This window comes from Miscanthus floridulus, chromosome 1, assembly GCF_019320115.1.
Source record: "Miscanthus floridulus cultivar M001 chromosome 1, ASM1932011v1, whole genome shotgun sequence".
Lineage (NCBI taxonomy): Eukaryota > Viridiplantae > Streptophyta > Magnoliopsida > Poales > Poaceae > Miscanthus > Miscanthus floridulus.
The window spans coordinates 58038016-58052341 of NC_089580.1; positions in this window are offsets into that span (position 1 = coordinate 58038016).

Consider the following 14326-nt stretch of genomic DNA (forward strand, 5'->3'; position numbering starts at 1 on the left):
TCATGTGATGTGTTTCAAAACCCTAAATAAAGATCATGACCACAAGGGTCAAATTTCATGTGATCATGTGAGGCCATGTGTTATTTGACTCAAATAACCCTAATGGGCCATGTTACTGGTCAAAAATCAAAATCTAAGTAAAAGGAAGACAAATTAAATTTGAATTCATATTCAAATTATAAAAGTCCTTTTTGCCCCTTTTTACTAATTCAAAATCCATGTGGAATTTGGGGTTGAGGCAAAAAGCAAAGTTGAAGATTATTTTATGTAGATCAACTTTGGTATTCAAAGTTTTTCAAGTTTACATATAAAATTTGGAGTAATTTTAAAATGATTCAAATGCTCAAATGCACCCCAAATTCAAATTTCAAAATGGAGGCAGAATTTGAAAATGTTCCTAGAAGCAAAGTTGTAGAGTTTGAAAATTTGAACAACTTTCTTTTTTGGAGATTTTTGACTTCTTTAGAAAAATTGGGAGTAATTTGAAAAATAGTCTCAGTGGCAGTTCTGTAATTTATTCAAAAATCAACCGGAACAGGTCATCACCTCCCTGCTCGCCACCGAGCTGTCGCCGCCGATCGGTTTTTCACCGCTTGCTAGCGCGGTGACACGCCGATGTCATCGTGGCGAACCCGCCTGTGCGCTGGCGACGCCGGACGCCTTCTTCCGGGCTATAAATAGCTACAGTCGCCGCCGTCGTTCCCATTCTTCCCCTCTGCTCTGCTCCGCCACCGCGTAGCTCCGCCGCTCGCTGTAGGCATCGTCGAGCCGCGTCAGTCATTCCTAGCTACGTCAACATGACCGCCTCGGTCTTGCGCTCCTCCTTGATTTGCTCTCGTCGCTGGTGTTGGCCGGAATCGCCCGGCGCAACCCGTCTTCCCCGTGACCGGTCGGAGCTCCGCCACGACTGCCCTCACCGTGGCCAGGCTGCTCCAGACCATCTACGTCTTCACCGAGTCCACCATCGTGATCATAGTGAGCTCCTGAACGTGTTTATCACTTCGCTTTAGTCTCTACTGCATCATCGCCGTGGTTACGTCATGCGCCGCCGTGCCCGAGCCGCCATGGCCGGCGTGGAGCTCGCTCCCGTGAGCCTTCTGTCGTTCTGGGGATTGGGTTAGATTCGCGACGTGGTGTAGAGCATGGTGGTACAGTCCGTCTCACCGGAGAAGCACCGCCGACGCGTTTTGCTGGCCGGAGCTGGCAACAGCGCCATCATGCCCTATCTCTGTGTCGCTGACAGCGGGCCCGGGTTGTCAGTGCGAGTGAGGAAGACGAACAGTGAAGATTTTTTTATTTTCTGAATTTGTGAATAGTACTGAATCTTTGGAAATTTGTAGAAAAATAATCATAGCTCCAAAAATTCTGAAAATTTTTGTGTAGCTTCTGTACATGTTCTAGTATGATTTAAAAATTTGAAATTTGAAATTTGGATAAATTTTGAATGTTCAAATATTTAGTCCATTAATTGAAAAATGCAACTTCCATGATTTTTGTAGGTCACTGTATAATTCCAAAAATTATGAAATTTATTTTGGTACACTAATTTGTCATAAGGAAGCTTACATAAAATTTTCAGGTCATTTGGAACAAGTTAATTTTTGGGCTTAATTCCAAATTAATTCAAAAATAAATAAAAGCAAACCCTAAGTGTTTGATTAGTGTTGGATCTTGTTTTGGTCATGTTTTGTGACTAGTAGGGTTTCAAGATCCATTTGGTCAAGTCACATGTCTGGTTCTTAATGGTAGGTTTGCAAGTTGGTTTTGTTGGCTTGCAACTGTACCGTAAAATAAAATCATTTGTGGGTGTTTGTACATTTCATGTACCATGAAAGCATCATGTTTACATTATCATCATGTTAAAGCATATGTTATCATTTCATGTAGAACCCGAGAACAAAACGATTCTAGTTGAGCAAGTTCTGGAAGAATCCCCGGTTGTCACGAGATTCGATAATTGTGGTACTGATCCGGAACCCGTGATCGTCAACGAAGGCAAGCCCCGGTTTATGCATTAAGCCATTACCTTGTTACTTTGAAAAGTTTATCACCTATGTTACTTACTGCATTAAGTTGATTACTTTAAATGTTACCTACTTGATGCATTACCTACCTTGTTACTTGTTTACCATCCTTGAAGATGTTTTTATTTACAAAGGCGTAGAATGCTTAGTATGCTTTATGATAGGCTTTCAAAGCAAAAGTTTTGATACAATCAAAGATGGCATACTGGCCAAAGAAAGAAAGAAGGTAGAATGAACTAGAGACTAGTCGGGTGACTTATCTTGAATGCTGAGTAATGTTGCCGACTATGTCGCTTAAAGGCCACTCATTGTGGATCTTCTGAACGAGATACTTTGTAGTACTGGTCACATACTCCGGTAAGCCTACTTCGGCTAATCCGATACTAAGACGAATGCCCATGCACTAGGAGTGGAGAGATGGCGGGAGTAGCGTGTACCCTCGTGGCTGGAATGTGGCCGGATTTGAGGTGTGCTGTACTCTCGGGTGGCGTGGAGACGGCTTAGTATAGGAGGATCCGGTAGCGAGGTTGATGTATGCAAGATTAAGTTCTACATATGTCGTGTGATAAGGAATCCCCAGCTGGGACTTGAATCAATTTGAATTGCCGGTGCTCCACGGATATGGAGACTCGTTTCATTACAGAAGCAATGTAGTACTGGTGAAATACTAAAATATGAGAAAAGAATGGAATGAGAAGGAATGAAATATGGGAAATGTACATTTAGTTTGAGATAAAGAACTAAAAGGACTTAGGGGTAAAGTTGAGAATAGGATAAATAAGTAAGCTTTTGGCAAAGGACTTGAATTTTGCTACATCCTTACCTTGTCCCAAACCCCTGCATCTCTAAAGTCTTACACCCCGTTATGTCGGGTTAGTCTTGTTGAGTACCTTTGTACTCAGGGTTTGTTAACCCTTGTTGTAGGTGAGTCACATGTGCAGGCTTGTTTTGGTCCCTGCTGCATGTCTGTGTTTGAAGTCAATGACGATGAGGAGTGATGAATGGCCTTTGGACAAGGCACTAGTTTGTATAATAAATAAAGCTAATGTAATATTATCCCGCTACTATGGTTGTATAACACTTATGGTATTGTAAGTTTGAAAACAACTGGTTTGTAATTATGTTATCTTAAGACTTCTGCTATCTTTTACTCTAATGTATACATTTGATTAAACTGTTGTAATCTGCAATGTCTGTGATTGGGATCCTGTTTGAAAAGAGAATCGTGGATGATTCGGGTTTCCCAAGGACACCCGACAGACCTGTTGAGTTGTTGGGAACTCGTGTACGCTATCCGAGGTCTGTTAAGACAACGATAGGTGCATGTGGGCCCGATTCCTTAGGAGGTTCTGCCACAGCTACTATCAGAGCAGTTCCCATCTAAGATCATTGTAGGTTACGTTGGAAAACCTTCAAAATGATTTGGATCAAAGAAAGTAAATTGATATTTTAAAGTTTAAATTTCTTACTTCTTACCTTTGATCTTGACTCAATCTTGACTTATTTGAAAGTTTGTGGCGGATAATATGCTTAGGTTTGTCCTATGTATTAAAAATCTAGTACTTATGATTATATAATCTTTTGTACTTAGATTCGTAAGATCGATTCATGCATCATGCTTGAGCACATTGCATAATAATTCCCCTTAATAGTGGTTGGGTAAGTAAGGTCAATCCCATTCTTGCTAACCTCCATTATCCTCAAGCTATTCTTATAGTCCTACCTTAAATCGTACAGGCTATGGCAAAGACCAAGAAAACCGCACGCAAGTCCACCGGACCTCATGGAGTCCCGCATCACCAATTGGCACCAAGAAATCACGAGCTTGGTGAAGGAAGTTCCAAGAACATAGGAGAGGAAGGATCTTCAAGCAACCCCACCAACGTTGAGAACCTTAACAAGGAGCTCAACACTCTTCATCGAGCTCATGCCAAAGATCAAGAGGAGTTGGCGGAAATGCAAAGAGGTATCACCATGACCATGGAGCTGCGGAATGAAGCCTGGACACGAGAAGATGCGGCCAATGAACGCGTCAATGAGTTGGAGTTCTACGTAGAAGACCTAGAGATGGACAATGCCATTCTTCATGAGAATGTCCATATGATGTATGCTCAACTTCATCCTCCTCATGGGGATGGTGAAGTTACCGATGAAGAAATGATTGTAGCTCCAGGAGAAGTCGAGAATGAAGAAGAGGAGGAGGACCCTGAGGAGTTAGTGTACTTCTCAGATGAAGATGAGGTTTCGTCCGATACGAGGCATGGATGCTGAAGACTAAAAGCTTGGAGTAGTAGTAGTTCCTTTACTGCTTTCCTAGAAAACCAAGGTTGTCTTGTGGGATACAAGACATGTAATATAAATAAGAACCCTTTGTAGTATGCAACCTTTTAAAAGCTTTCAATAAAGAATAATGTAAGTAAATGTGTTTCTCTAACAGATGCCTCGTCCTATCACCCGAACTGGTGCTAGTGGCTCGCACGACGACTGATGAGTGCCCAAATCCTCCACCAATGCCCTCGACTATGGCAGATGCCATAGCCGCACTCATCAACGCAACGGCAGAGAATGCTAGGCTGTTAAGGGAGTTGGCGCAGAACCAGCAGGCACCATACCCTAATCGTGGCCGTCGTAATAATGGAAACGACGAGTCAACCTATGTGGATTTTACTGACACACGTCCGCCTGTATTCTCTAAGGCAGACGAACCTTTAGAAGCTGATGATTGGCTTAGGACAATAGAGCAAAAGTTCGAGCTGATCCACTGTACTGAGGTTCAAAAACCAAGGTTTGCGGCCTAGCAACTCCGAGGAGCTGCTGGTGCCTGGTGGGCAAATTTGGTAGCAGTAGCAGTCCGCTGGTCACCAAATCAACTGGAGGGAGTTCAAGGATGCCTTCAGGGCACATTATATTCCAGACGGTGTGATGACCATGAAGTTGGAAGAGTTCTTGGCTCTTAAGCAAGGGGAGCACCTGGTGATGCAGTATGTTGGGCGTTTCAACCACCTATTGCAGTATGCTATTGAGTATGTGAATACTGACAGGAAGAAAAAGAATCATTTTCTTAGAGGCTTGAACACTAAACTTCAGACAATGATGGTAGCCTGTGGTAATGCAACTTACCATGAGACAATCAACATTGCTATCGCTTCGGAAGAGAATTACCACCGACATAAAGAGGCGAAGAAGAAGAAAATATTTGCTTCTGGATCATCAAGTGGCAAGCGTCAGAAGATAGTATACCATCCTCAGAATCATGGCCGTACGCCATTCCGCCCACAATAAGGCCAAAGCAGGCAGTAAATCTTCATTCACCCTGCAACTAATACGCCTTATACTCATCAAGCACCACAGCAGCAGGAACAATGCCAATGATGCAAACCGCAATGCTACTCCCCAGAATCACAATTTTCCATGCTATAATTGTGGTAAACCCGGGCATTTTTCCCGAGAATGTCCGTATCCTAGGAAGAACAATCCTGATGCAACCAAAGCCCCTATTAATCAAGCTCAGAATCAGTACAAGGGCAATGCTCAGAACAATCAGAAGGGTCAGGCTGAGAAGAAAACTGGAAGGGTATTCTATACGCAAGTGGAATCTATTCCAGAAGGAGAACCAGTTATGATGGGTATGTTTCCCATTGCTAAGCATCCTGCAATTACCTTATTTGATTCTGGTGCATCCCATACATTCATCAATCGTACATTTATTGTGAAGCATGGGATAGCTATTGGGGAAACAAAAGAATCCTATCATATACAGTCGCCTAGGGGACGAATCTATACAAGGGAGGTAGTTCAGCAGTGTACCTATTGATTTGGGAGGATATGAGTTCCCTACCAATATGCTGATATTAAAGGATCAAGATATAGATGTGATCCTTGGTATGAACTGGCTAACTCAAGCACGGGGCTATCATAGATGTCCTGCGTAGAACAATAAGGGTAAATGCACCTGACAGCAAAACCCAACTTCTCATCCAACTTCCTTTTCCTAAGAGTACAGTGGAGACAGTCTGTGCAACTATTGTTGAAGGAGCCGAGGAAATTTTAGTGGTATGTGAGTTTACGGATGTCTTTCCCGATGACCTGCCTGGTCTGCCACCAGACCGAGACGTAGAGTTCAGAATTGATCTGAAACCAGGGACAGCACCAGTGTCCAGAAGAGCATATAGGATGCCACCGAAAGAATTAGCAGAATTAAAAATGCAACTACAAGAGTTGTTAGACAAGGGTTTCATTCAACCCAGTTCATCACCTTGGGGATGTCCTGCTATTTTCGTGAAAAGAAGGACCAAACCTTAAGGTTATGTGTTGACTATAGGCCATTAAATGAAGTCACCATCAAGAACAAATACCCCTTACCCCGAATTGATTTACTTTTTGATCAACTTGCGGGAGCTAAGGTATTCTCAAAGATAGACTTAAGATCAGGCTACCACCAGATTAAGATCAGACGTGAAGATGTGCCGAAGACAGCATTTACTACCCGATATGGTTTATATGAGTATCTAGTCATGTCTTTTGGGCTAACCAATGCCCCGGCTCATTTCATGTACCTGATGAACTCAGTTTTCATGCCTGAGTTAGATAAGTTTGTCGTGGTGTTCATAGACGACATTCTTATCTATTCTAAGAGCAAAGAGGAACATGCGGAACATCTCCGTATTGTTCTACAAAGGTTAAGAGATCACCAACTATATGCCAAATTCAGCAAATGTGCATTTTGGTTAGAGGAAGTACAATTTCTGGGTCATGTACTATCTGCTGAAGGTATAGCTGTTGATCCGAGCAAGGTAGAAGAAGTCCTTAACTGGAGAGCACCTACAACTGTTCATCAAGTTCGTAGTTTCCTAGGGTTGGCAGGGTATTACCGTCGGTTTATCCCTGACTTCTCCAGAATTGCGAAGCCAATTACTGGATTGCTGAAAAATCAAACTAAGTTTGTATGGTCAATAGAATGTGAAGAGGCCTTTCAGACATTGAAGAAGTTGCTGACAACTGCACCTAGTATTAGCACAACCTGATATCGAGAGGCCATTTGATATCTATTATGATGCATCTGGAATTGGTATTGGCTGTGTTCTTATGCAAGAAGGCAGAGTCATAGCATATGCTTCCAGACAACTCAAGAAGCATGAAGAACATTATCCCACCTATGATCTTGAATTAGCTGCTGTTGTCCATTCACTGAAGATTTGGCGACATTATTTATTGGGCAATATATGTCATATCTATATGGATCACAAAAGTTTGAAATACATCTTCACCCAGTCAGAGCTGAATATGAGGCAAAGAAGATGGTTGGAACTTATTAAAGATTATGATTTAGAAGTGCACTATCATCCGGGCAAGGCTAATGTGGTTGCCGATGCCCTGAGTCGTAAGAGTCATTATCATTGCCTGATTGTAGAACCGATGCAGCGAACATTGTGTCAAGAGATGGAGCAGCTGAATTTACAAATCATAGAACAAGGTTCCCTGTCCAATATTGTAGTTGAGTCCACTATCAAAGAACAGATCATTGCTGCTCAACAGAAAAGTAAGGGCATAGCCCATATCAAGGATAAAGTCAGATCTGGAAGACCAACATGTTTCAAGATTGATGAATCAGATGTCGTATGGTTCAAGGATAGATTGGTAGTACCCAAAAATCCAGAGCTGCGAAAGCAGATTCTTGATGAAGCTCATTCTACAAGATACTCCATTCATCCGGGTAGCAACAAAATGTATCATGATCTAAGAAAGAGATATTGGTGGATCAAAATGAAAATAGAAATAGCTCAATATATAGCCAAGTGTGATATTTGTCAGAGAGTCAAAGCAGTTCATATGAAGACAGCAGGTCCATTACATTCGTTGCCAATTCCATCTTGGAAGTGGGAAGATATTTGTATGGATTTCATCGTGGGATTGCCTAGGACATCTGCAGGCTACAATTCAATATGGGTTATTGTTGATCGTCTAACCAAAATAGCTCATTTCTTACCAGTCAGAGATAAATATCGAGCGGAGCAGTATGCAAAGCTTTATCTTGATAGAATTTTCAGTCTGCATGGGGCACCCAAGACCATTATCTCTGATAGAGGGTCATTGTTTATATCCAAGTTTTGGAAAAGTCTACACGAGTCTTTGGGGACTAAACTTATCCATAGTTCTGCTTATCATCCGCAAACAGACGGACAGACTGAAAGGGTAAATTAAATTCTTGAAGATATGTTAAGAGCATGTGTTCTTTCCTTTGGTGCTAAATGGGATGAATGCCTTCCCTTAGCTGAATTCTCATATAACAACAGCCATCAAGAGAGCATTAAAATGGCACCGTTCGAAGCACTGTATGGCCGTAGGTGCCAAACACCTTTAAATTGGTCAGAAGCTAGAGAACGTTGGTTCTTTGGACCGGATGTGGTCAAGGAAGCTGAAGAGAAAGTTAAACTCATACAAGCTAATATGAAGATAGCTTCAATCCCGACAGAAAAGCTATGCTGATAAGAGGAGACGACCGCTAGAATTCAAAGTGGGAGATTATGTCTACCTCAAGGTATCCCCGATGAAAGGAGTTCATCATTTTGGGATTCGGGGAAAGTTGGCACCCCGTTATGTAGGTCCTTTTTAGATCCAACAACGATGTGGACCAGTCGCCTATCGCGTCAAGCTACCAGATCACATGTCAGCGGTACATGATATCTTTCATGTGTCTCAGTTAAAGAAGTGTCTTCAAGTACCTGACCAAGAAATCGACTTTGGTGATGTAGAACTAGAACCTGATTTGACTTATACCGAGTACCCCATTAGAGTCTTAGATCAGAAAGATCGAGTCACTCGTAGACGTATAATCAAGTTCTACAAAGTACAATAGAATCAACACACGGAAGATGAAGCTACCTGGGAGTCCGAGGATTACTTAGAAGAGAACTTTCCTGACTTCTTCGCTTCTATCTAGTTGCAATACCTTGTCTATATTGTAACTTGTCTTGCTGTTAACAGAATGGGAAAACCCCCTCACTAGCCTTTTGAATAAAGTTATGATGTGTTAGCTTGACACATTTCCTTTTCCATTACTTAGCCTTAAGTTTTAAATCTCAGGACGAGATTTCTTTATGGGGGAAGGGTTGTAACACCTCTGGTGTTTTGACCTAATACTAAAATTTGACATGTCATCATGTGCATTGCAAAGCATTCATATAGTAGAAAATTTTGAATGCATTCACTATATAAGCTTTATTTCATAATGTTGTTATTTCATGTGATGTGTTTCAAAACCCTAAATAAAGATCATGACCACAAGGGTCAAATTTCATGTGATCATGTGAGGCCATGTGTCATTTGACTCAAATAACCCTAATGGGCCATGTTACTGGTCAAAAATCAAAATCTAAGTAAAAGGAAGACAAATTAAATTTGAATTCATATTCAAATTATAAAAGTCCTTTTTGCCCCTTTTTACTAATTCAAAATCCATGTGGAATTTGGGGTTGAGGCAAAAAGCAAAGTTGGAGATTATTTTATGTAGATCAACTTTGGTATTCAAAGTTTTTCAAGTTTACATATAAAATTTGGAGTAATTTTAAAATGATTCAAATGCTCAAATGCACCCCAAATTCAAATTTCAAAATGGAGGCAGAATTTGAAAATGTTCCTAGAAGCAAAGTTGTAGAGTTTGAAAATTTGAACAACTTTCTTTTTTGGAGATTTTTGACTTCTTTAGAAAAATTGGGAGTAATTCGAAAAATAGTCTCAGTGGCAGTTCTGTAATTTATTCAAAAATCAACCAGAACAGGTCATCACCTCCCTGCTCGCCACCGAGCTGCCGCTGCCGATCGGTTTTTCACCGCTTGCTAGCGCGGTGACACGCCGATGTCACCGTGGCGAACCCGCCTGTGCGCTGGCGATGCCGGACGCCTTCTTCCGGGCTATAAATAGCTACAGTCGCCGCCGTCGTTCCCATTCTTCCCCTCTGCTCTGCTCCGCCACCGCGTAGCTCCGCCGCTCGCTGTAGGCATCGTCGAGCCGCGTCAGTCATTCCCAGCTACGTCAACATGACCGCCTCGGTCTTGCGCTCCTCCTTGATTTGCTCTCGTCGCTGGTGTTGGCCGGAATCGCCCGGCGCAACCCGTCTTCCCCGTGACCGGTCGGAGCTCCACCACGACTGCCCTCACCGTGGCCAGGCTGCTCCAGACCATCTACGTCTTCACCGAGTCCACCATCGTGATCATAGTGAGCTCCTGAACGTGTTTATCACTTCGCTTTAGTCTCTACTGCATCGTCGCCGTGGTTACGTCGTGCGCCGCCGTGCCCGAGCCGCCATGGCCGGCGTGGAGCTCGCTCCCGTGAGCCTTCTGTCATTCTGGGGATTGGGTTAGATTCGCGACGTGGTGTAGAGCATGGTGGTACAGTCCGTCTCACCGAAGAAGCACCGCCGACGCGTTTTGCTGGCCGGAGCTGGCAACAGCGCCGTCGTGCCCTGTCTCTGTGTCGCTAACAGCGGGCCCAGGGTTGTCAGTGCGAGTGAGGAAGAAGAACAGTGAAGATTTTTTATTTTCTGAATTTGTGAATAGTACTGAATCTTTGGAAATTTGTAGAAAAATAATCATAGCTCCAAAAATTCTGAAAATTTTTGTGTAGCTTCTGTACATGTTCTAGTATGATTTAAAAATTTGAAATTTGAAATTTGGATAAATTTTGAATGTTCAAATATTCAGTCCATTAATTGAAAAATGCAACTTCCATGATTTTTGTAGGTCACTGTATAATTCCAAAAATATGAAATTTGTTTTGGTACACTAATTTGTCATAAGGAAGCTTACATAAAATTTTCAGGTCATTTGGAACAAGTTAATTTTTGGGCTTAATTCCAAATTAATTCAAAAATAAATAAAAGCAAACCCTAAGTGTTTGATTAGTGTTGGATCTTGTTTTGTGACTAGTAGGGTTTCAAGATCCATTTGGTCAAGTCACATGTCTGGTTCTTAATGGTAGGATTTGCAAGTTGGTTTTGTTGGCTTGCAACTGTACCGTAAAATAAAATCATTTGCGGGTGTTTGTACATTTCATGTACCATGAAAGCATCATGTTTACATTATCATCATGTTAAAGCATATGTTATCATTTCGTGTAGAACCCGAGAATGAAACGATTCTAGTTGAGCAAGTTCTGGAAGAATCCCCGGTTGTCACGGGATTCGATAATTGTGGTACTGATCCGGAACCCGTGATCGTCAACGAAGGCAAGCCCCGGTTTATGCATTAAGCCATTACCTTGTTACTTTGAAAAGTTTATCACCTATGTTACTTACTGCATTAAGTTGATTACTTTAAATGTTACCTACTTGATGCATTACCTACCTTGTTACTTGTTTACCATCCTTGAAGATGTTTTTATTTACAAAGGCGTAGAATGCTTAGTATGCTTTATGATAGGCTTTCAAAGCAAAAGTCTTGATACAATCAAAGATGGCATACTGGCCAAAGAAAGAAAGAAGGTAGAATGAACTAGAGACTAGTCGGGTGACTTATCTTGAATGCTTGGGTAATGTTGCCGACTATGTCGCTTAAAGGCCACTCATTGTGGATCTTCTGAACGAGACACTTTGTAGTACTGGTCACATACTCCGGTAAGCCTACTTCGGCTAATCCGATACTAAGACGAATGCCCACGCACTGGGAGTGGAGAGATGGTAGGAGTAGCGTGTACCCTCGTGGCTGGAATGTGGCCGGATTTGAGGTGTGCTGTACTCTCGGGTGGCGTGGAGACAGCTTAGTATAGGAGGATCCGGTAGCGAGGTTGATGTATGCAAGATTAAGTTCTACATATGTCATGTGATAAGGAATCCTCAGCTGGGACTTGAATCAATTTGAATTACCGGTGCTCCACGGATATGGAGACTCGTTTCATTACAGAAGCAATGTAGTACTGGTGAAATACTAAAATATGAGAAAAGAATGGAATGAGAAGGAATGAAATATGGGAAATGTACATTTAGTTTGAGATAAAGAACTAAAAGGACTTAGGGGTAAAGTTGAGAATAGGATAAATATAGTAAGCTTTTGGCAAAGGACTTGAATTTTGCTACATCCTTACCTTGTCCCAAACCCCTGCATCTCTAAAGTCTTACACCCCGTTACGTTGGGTTAGTCTTGTTGAGTACCTTTGTACTCAGGGTTTGTTAACCCTTGTTGCAGGTGAGTCACATGCGCAGGCTTGTTTTGGTCCCTGCTGCATGTCTGTGTTTGAAGTCAATGACGATGAGGAGTGATGAATGGCCTTTGGACAAGGCACTAGTTTGTATGATAAATAAAGCTAATGTAATATTATTCCGCTACTATGGTTGTATAACACTTATGGTATTGTAAGTTTGAAAACAACTGGTTTGTAATTATGTTATCTTAAGACTTCCGCTATCTTTTACTCTAATGTATACATTTGATTAAACTGTTGTAATCTGCAATGTCTGTGATTGGGATCCTGTTTGAAAAGAGAATCGTGGATGATTCGGGTTTTCCGAGGACACCCGACAGACCTGTTGAGTTGTTGGGAACTCGTGTACGCTATCCGAGGTCTGTTAAGACAATGATAGGTGCATGTGGGCCCGATTCCTTAGGAGGTTCTGCCACACTGTTGCTTACCAAGCGCTCTCAGCGAGCTAGTGCGGGCGCGGTGAGTCGCTAAGATGAGGGTGGAGAGGTTGCGGTGGCGACCGAGTGGCTAGGCGCGGGTTTGTGCCGTCGACGGTGACGGTGGCGCTGCGGAAGCTCTGCTGCTATGGCGGGTGAAGAAGAGGCTGAGGAAAAACGAAAATGGTGAGCATGGGAGGGAGCGGGCAGATGCTGGGGAGTTGAAGGCGCGCGTCTGCCTGCCTTGGCCACGCTGGGCAGAGCGCCGGCGACGCGCGGCCAGCCTCGCGTCCATGCGGCGGCCAAGACCTGAACCGGTCGGCCACTGAAGAATCGCGATTTAGTTCGTTCAGTCGAGCGAGGAGCAGCCTGACAGCGTGTTTTCGAGTCGATTAAACTCCTAATCCATGGACTTCTAGCCAAAACTTCCTAAACCAAAGTTGAAGCCCAAAGTACCAGCTACAAATCTTGTTCAAGGAACTTGTTCTAATTCGCAACAGAAACGGAGTAAAATCATCCTAAACATCGGCTGTCAGCACGGTTAGGGTACAAGACTTAGAAAAATTTCTTAAGTGTTGAAATCTTGATTTTGCTGATTTTTGTGGGACCCATTCAAGCATGCTAGGAGCTGATTCAGTCAATGACCTAAAAATAAAAGTTGTTCCTTATGTCAAATACTACAACTTTGCTTTAGTGATCTCCTCCATGCAAGGTCTCTAACACCTAGTTCAAACTTGGTCAAACATGTCACATTTACATGATGATACACACCAAAGCATGGCTTAATGACCTTTTTACCCCTAACCATGAATATCAAAGTTGTTCATAATGATACTCTAAACATGTTTAGGCAATTTGCAAGGTTATCCAATCATTTCATATAGTAGTCACTCATTGAGCTAGTTAGTGTAATCACAAGAAAGCTTAAGTGTTGGTTCATGAAATGTAACCCTGAACAAGGTTCTATTTGCTACCCTAGGTGTGGCTACATGTTTGTGTGACTCACATCCACCAAGTACATGTGTCCACTCATGATCATATGCATAGACACATGGAGACATGAAATAACGAGAAAAGTTGCATATGTTTAAGAAACATGCGATAATAAGCAAACGTTGCAGATGTTGCAATCCAATGTTTCAAGTGTCAAAGCTTATATATGAATGCTTTATGATCATGCTCATGCTATGCAAGTCAAGTTATGCAAGGCTAACACCCGAGGTGTTACACGTCTGACCTTTTAATCTGGATCTTTGAAGACTATGGTACTAGTAAATGAACATTAAAGCATACGGTGAACACACTGCAACTATTTGGACTGAACAATATTGGACTCGGTTCCAAGGCTGTCAATGAGGACTATAGAGTGATTGCAGTTCACCTAGAATGGAATTTGATTTTCCTTGTTGAGGAGAGCAGAACACTGATGGCATATGACATGAGTCGTAGAAAAGTTCATGTCCTTCCTGTCCGGGTCTCGTCCGCTATCCTAAAAGTACCTGGAGTATTTATTTGAACGGACCTCACTATCTGCCTTATGTTCTCTTGTTCATAGAGTTATTAGCAGAGTAGTAAAGGTGCATGCATATGTTGTATTTTGTTGTTAGGACATGTTTTTATTCAGGTAGGGAGTTGTTTTGAGTCTATATATAGTCCAATTTTGGCTTGATAACTAAACCAATGGTATGTTGA